General features: G+C 41.3%; 1 pseudogene; it reads left to right on the top strand.

Annotated features, from left to right (window-relative positions):
- The first annotated feature begins 399 nt into the window (after positions 1 to 399).
- On the top strand, positions 400 to 5,960 carry LOC146194780 (uncharacterized; annotated as a pseudogene).
- Positions 5,961 to 6,230: the final 270 nt, after the last annotated feature.

The raw sequence follows: 6,230 nt of genomic DNA on the forward strand, positions 1-6,230 counted from the left end.
TCAAAGTCAAGGGCTCAATCCCAATCGAAAGTGCCCACGTGAAAGGGTAGAAGAAAATTGTTGCGGATACAGCGATCTACGCAATCATTGCGACAGTGTGCGGTCACTGTGAAATGACAGTTTATCACTGGTCCTTAGCGCATATAGGTACGGTCTGGAAGAAAACCATACAGGCAGTCACTGTTTTATAGCCAAAAAATTTGTTTACGTCAGTTCACTTCCGAAAAGGATTGAAGCCAGTTAGACAGAATTTTTCATGAACAATATGCTAACATAATTGCCTGCAAACATATTAAAAATAACTGTCATCAGCGACTTTAATCTCCTTTTCGTTTTTTGCTGCAATATATTTCGCTTTGCCGTTTGATGACTGCAACAATATTTGCAGTTTGTGCACAAGCCCCCACTATTATGCCACGGAGCGGATTAAATTACGGGAGCTACTGCTGCGTTTTTTGGTGTGGGAACAACGGAAGAAGACAAAAGAACCCGGGGACGAAGTTCTTCCGTATTCCTCGTGACAGCAGGTGATTGACGACTTTTGTGTGTAGCATAACGAAAATATAAAACAGTGCTGCCAATCTCTTGCTAGGGCCGGCTATTATGCGGAGGTTTATTTTAGTCAGTCATGTGCAGCGATTAAATACAACTTATACTGCGCCATAACTGTTTCAGGTCGAAGGCTTGGATCGAGTATGCCAAGAGGGACGACCTGTTAGAAAAGTCGCCGACCCAGCTGTACGCCACGTACCGCATCTGCGGGGACCATTTCACCGCAAATGACTTCATGGACCCCGGGATGACTTCGCTGAAGAAGACTGCTATTCCTACTATTCAGCCAACCGAATACTGTGACTATCAGCTCGCTCAAGGTATCTTTCAGTGTGCGCTTGTGTATTTAAACACTTCACAATATCGCCCTGCCAACAAAGCTTTGTATTGTCTTTTTCTAGCTACGAATTATGATTAACGCAGAACCCACTCGATGTAATCTCAGCGATTAAAAACGTACATTTCTGATAGATTATATTTCTGCAAATCTTTGTTCCACTTTTGCAGGCACTATATACTCAAGCCCTAATGCCGCAGTGACCGAGTCATTGCCAGCATCATCACTTCTCTCGAGCCCGAGCACTTCCGTCAATAGTTATCTGTCCCCGTCTGCAACAGCCACCGGTGAGAGTAGACTTGTGTTTGTTTTCCATGCTCATAAAAAAATGTATAGAAGAAAATTGTACAGAGATAGCCTAAGTATCTACATTAATGAAGTGGTCGGGCAATCGGTTTCTCAGCACGCTTCTCAACATTAAATAAGATTTGGTCTTTAAATAATTATATAAAATCATGTTTGAATAAACGTAACAAAAGAGTTAACTAAAAGCATTGCAAAAAATTCTTGGTAACTCAAGGTGACTCTATGAATAATGTAACGTTTGTCTCATCCGTTAAAGGAGTATCAAACGTGTATTCGTGAATGGCGTATCAAAGTTTAGCGTTACGTGAAACACCTTGCACTCCAATTTTGTGGGTACGCTAATGCAGAGCTTGGTCTTGGCGTAAAGAAATGATCCTTCACTCGACTCAAAAGTCTGCTTCACCGGTGCTTTCGCAGGTATTGGATCCCCTCATACAATCGCAATGGTCGCTTCATCAGAACAATCGTCATCTGCGTGCCTGAGCCCTGTTTCGAGTGACACCGGCCCTCTACAGTCTTGTTCATCAGGGCCCGGTCAAGATAGCCTTGCATTGGATGCAGAAGTTGTTGCCGACCTAATAACTAATGGTATAGCCTAAAAACCTTAAGTTCTGAAATTGTTAACGTTCATGAGATGTTGTGTACAGCTGTAGCAATAATTTGCAACGCGTGAGGTTTGCAATAGCGAGGTCGGAATCCGATTGAGTTTTGAACATAGTTTTCGGCTTGTGCTTACTACGACCATCACAGGAATTAACTGAAATAGAACTGGTTTACCGTGAACGAGCAGAAATTCACAATTACCGAGAGCCTTGTGTAACTGTAAAATGGTTGTTGCTTACTGTACATGAAAATGTAAGAAATTCACAGCAGTACACATAAATGTGTCCGTTTTGTTGTCATGCCAGGAACCATTAACTATTGCTTCTTCACTTGCATACGCAGACACTGTTGCCCCAAAACCAACGACTGCCGCACCATCATCTTCAAGGTCGCCAGATTCTGTACTTGGCAGGACATTTCACACAAGTATGTATTCATTTCATTATCTTCACACTAGCAGCACGGAATACGATGACGAAGAATGACAGAGGACAAACGATTGCGCTACTGTTTATCTTCTAATTTAGAATCACTGATGTCATCCTGACACTAAACCAACTCTCGATATTTTGTACTTGGTTCGGTACACGAAAAGAGTCGTTTTTCTTTCAATCAGATGGAAAACGAAACTATGCCTGCAATTGGCATCCCAGGAGACAGGATAGTTTTGTTGTACAATGTGCTCGGCCAAAACAACTAGAAATTTTTTATAATTTAGTTAATGATTGAAATTAATACAATGATAAAGATGAATGATGGTTTATTGTAAAGCACATCTTCATGATGCATTAGTCGGTATTTAAAACGTATACATATAATAATTTGACACTTTCTAGCTCAATCGTTTCGGATTTCTAGAAAGACTTTCTATCCCAGTTGTAGCAATTTCGCATGTTGCTCAAGTTCATTTAATTTCCTTCTAGGACTTACAGAGAAAGGAGCAAAAATGACAAGATATTACGCCTGGCGGAGACGCCTGTTGGCTCTGCTTATGTTCGACATACGCGTACAATTATATTTGATATTACTCATTTTACATGCTTGCTACAGACGGCGCATGTCAGTGTGTATAAAATATACTCGCTTCACACAAATGACATTCTAATGAACCTTCATGTGCCTTTGAGTGACCCTGAAATGCGACGCAATGCAGTTCATGCGCCTTAATGCTGCAACAAGATTTTTTTGAATGAGTGGTAAAATGCGTGGACTATTTTACATGTGACAAGTAGCGCAACAGGCTTTAAATGAAGTGCATATGGAAATCAATTCTCTATAATTTATTTAACTCAGCTCTTTCTGTTATGAATGCAGCTCGTCCACGGAACTTCCGCGACTCACCGAGGGACGTCATCAGGCGACTTCAGGCCAAAGTGTCCAAGTACAGAAAGACAATATCAAGACTGCGCAAAATGGAACGCAAGGCACCATCGACAATTTCAGAAGCTCTAGAGTGCATTCGGCCTCATGTAACGGCTGAGGTATTTCAACTCATTTCCTGTCACGTAAAAATGCAGTCAAAGAACAGAGGGAAGCGGTTTCCTTTGTGGCTAAAGAAATTCGCCCTGCACTTGCACTTTCGCGGCCCACGAGCATACCGCTTTTTGTCGTCCTATTTCACACTTCCCACACAGTGTTCTTTGAGAAGATGGCTGAGTAACATTAAAATGAGCCCTGGAATTATTCCTGGAATACTTCCTACCATAGCTTCCAAAACAGAGTCATGGAGCAAGCGTGATCGTGTCTGCTCTATAATATTTGATGAAATAATGCTGAAGAAAAATCTTGCCTATGATATTACACAAGATGTCGTTAATGGGTTTACGGATGATGGAAATGAAAGAACATCCTCAATAGCGGACAGGGCTATGGTGTTCCTTCTGTCGGGCATTTCCAAAAAATGGGTTCAGCCTATTGCCTACACATTTGGGCATGCGTCTACAACATATTTTTCTACTCGTCGTTTACTTCTTTCTCTGACTGAGCTTCTCAAATAGATAGGAATCACAGTGAAGGCTGTTATTTGTGACCAGGGAGCTACCAACATTAGCCTCGCCAATTCGCTGGGCGTGTCGGCTGCAACGCCATTCTTTTTTGTAAATGATGAACGCATTTACTTCATATTTGATGTCCCACACCTGATCAAGACTACCCGCAACAATCTGCAAGCACATAGGCTTCACATCGAAAATGAAATTTCAGATTGGTCTCATATTATTAAACTCTATCAATCAACACACGAGCTGAGACTGCGGCTGGCTCCGAAACTTACAGATAGACACATATTTCAGAAACCGTTCTCTGCAATGAAGGTTAACAGGGCAACGCAAGTCCTTATAGTGCCTCTGTGTCCATCGCTTTGCTCGCTATGGTGTACGCCAAGGAGCTCCCTCAAGAGGCAATGGCAACTGCTAGCTTTTGTGACCGCATAGACAAGTTGTTTGATTGCTTGAATAGCTCACGTGTTAAAAAGACAGAACAGAAGCTGCGGCATGCGATCCGTAAGGGTCCCGTTGAGTTGCCCGAGTTTCTCGAGAGCCAGATATTGTGGATATCGAAGTGGAAATTTGAAGGAAAACGTCAACCACATACAACTATTGGATGGCAGGTCACAATTAGAGCCATTCTTCTGCTATGGGAAGACATCGCAAACAATTATGATTTCTCGTTTCTTCTCACGCGCCGCCTCCAACAGGATTCCCTGGAAAACATATTTGGCCATATGAGACAAAAACACGGCTGCAACACCAATCCTAATGTATCTCAGTTCACATCTGGGCTGAAACACATAATGATCCGGAAGCTGTTCAAGGTTTCGGAAAATGCTAATTCTGAAAACGATGGGTCTGAGCTCCTGCACGCGGTGACGCCCTTTTCTTTGAAACAGGAATCTGTAGTCGACACTGTGGTTCCTGTTCCCCCTGTTGACTTGCCTGCTTTAGACGACATTTCCTGTCTAGCCGAAGAGAAATTCTCGCAAGTAGTAAAAGATTCTGCCACCTACTACGTTGCTGGATTTCTAATTAGGCAATTTCTTAGAAATGCAGAAGAAGAATGCACATGCTGCGAAGTTCTGAAAGATGAGAATTGTGACGTAAACAAACCGCATCAGTATTTCACAATGCTCAAGGCCTATCATATTCCGGGTAAGTTTTTTGGAAACTTGACAGTTCCTTCTGAAGCAGCTTTTGCATTTATACAGCTACTGGAAACTCGATTCCTTTCTGTAATTGAAGAAACATCCCATGTGCGCCACGTCTGTGATACACTGTATGAGCTCATGGCAAATGTTGGCGATTTTTGTTTTTGCTCTCTGCAGTGTCGTGAAAAGTTTCTGAGAATGTTCTGCAGAATTCGTCTTTTCTGGCATGTACGTTTCATCAATAGAAACTTAGACAGCATTCGCTTCAAGAAATCAGTGTCTGGCAGGCAGCTGGACAAATTTAAAGCCTGATGACGCATTGTTTCTCATCTCAGCAAAGAGTTGGCTTACATATATCTGTCTAAAATCATTCCTGCGCTGATTATTCATTACATCTTTGTTTCCCTTTGCTAGGTTCGGTAATTAGTAAAGACATGGACTTAATTCTGTACATGTAGGACAATGTTTGTAGAAAGTTGTACGTTTCTTTTTATTCTCGAAGGCAACAACAGTCTTTTTGAAGAGGCCATTTACGTTGTTGTATGCCATTTGTCCATATTTGTATTGTTTTAGAACAAGTGCTTGCAGCACAAATGTGAAATTTTGTTACATGCTGTCTACACCTTCACCAAAAAATCTCATTTTATGAAGAGTGCAAGCTTACAATTGTGTTACTATGATGTATTGAATATGTTGTGCTTGTATTTTTGAACAGTCTGTGAACCTATCGCTCAAAGCTGCTGATATGCTAGAAACGAGCGAGCTATACATGCCTTTTAACCCCTTATTTGTGTCTAGCTTTTGACAACTCCTGTCGTGTTTGCACGGGTGATTTTTTAGATGACAAACCCGCAGAGCGTATGTGCAATATTTTTTTTTGTTCGTGGCATGGTGCCACTGACTTTCAAATAATTTCTTTCTTGTTGCTCTTCATATTAGGATGTACTTTATAAAATGTGTGTGATCCAGTATTTGTTCTGTACAGTTCAAGTTGTAAACAAGAAAAAATAAACTTTTTGAGTGAAACTCATGCCTCCTATGTGTTCAACTGAGAAAACCGGCTAAATGACATCAAAAAAGCACAATAAAAAAAGCTTAGATTTTATTAATCTAACCTGCATGAACAAAGTTCGTTCTCCGAAAACCTTGGCGGTATTTCCAGTAAAAAAGCTGCGATCCGCGACTTTCTTACGTCTGTATGCGTGGCATCATTAAAGACCTTACGCGCCACTATAGACGTTGTAGTTGAATATTTTAACAGGCAAATGTAAATCAGAATCGAAAGCATTG

The sequence above is a fragment of the Amblyomma maculatum genome, chromosome 3 (assembly GCF_055883805.1).
Source record: "Amblyomma maculatum isolate TAMU_Amacu chromosome 3, ASM5588380v1, whole genome shotgun sequence".
NCBI classification, from domain to species: Eukaryota; Metazoa; Arthropoda; class Arachnida; order Ixodida; family Ixodidae; genus Amblyomma; species Amblyomma maculatum.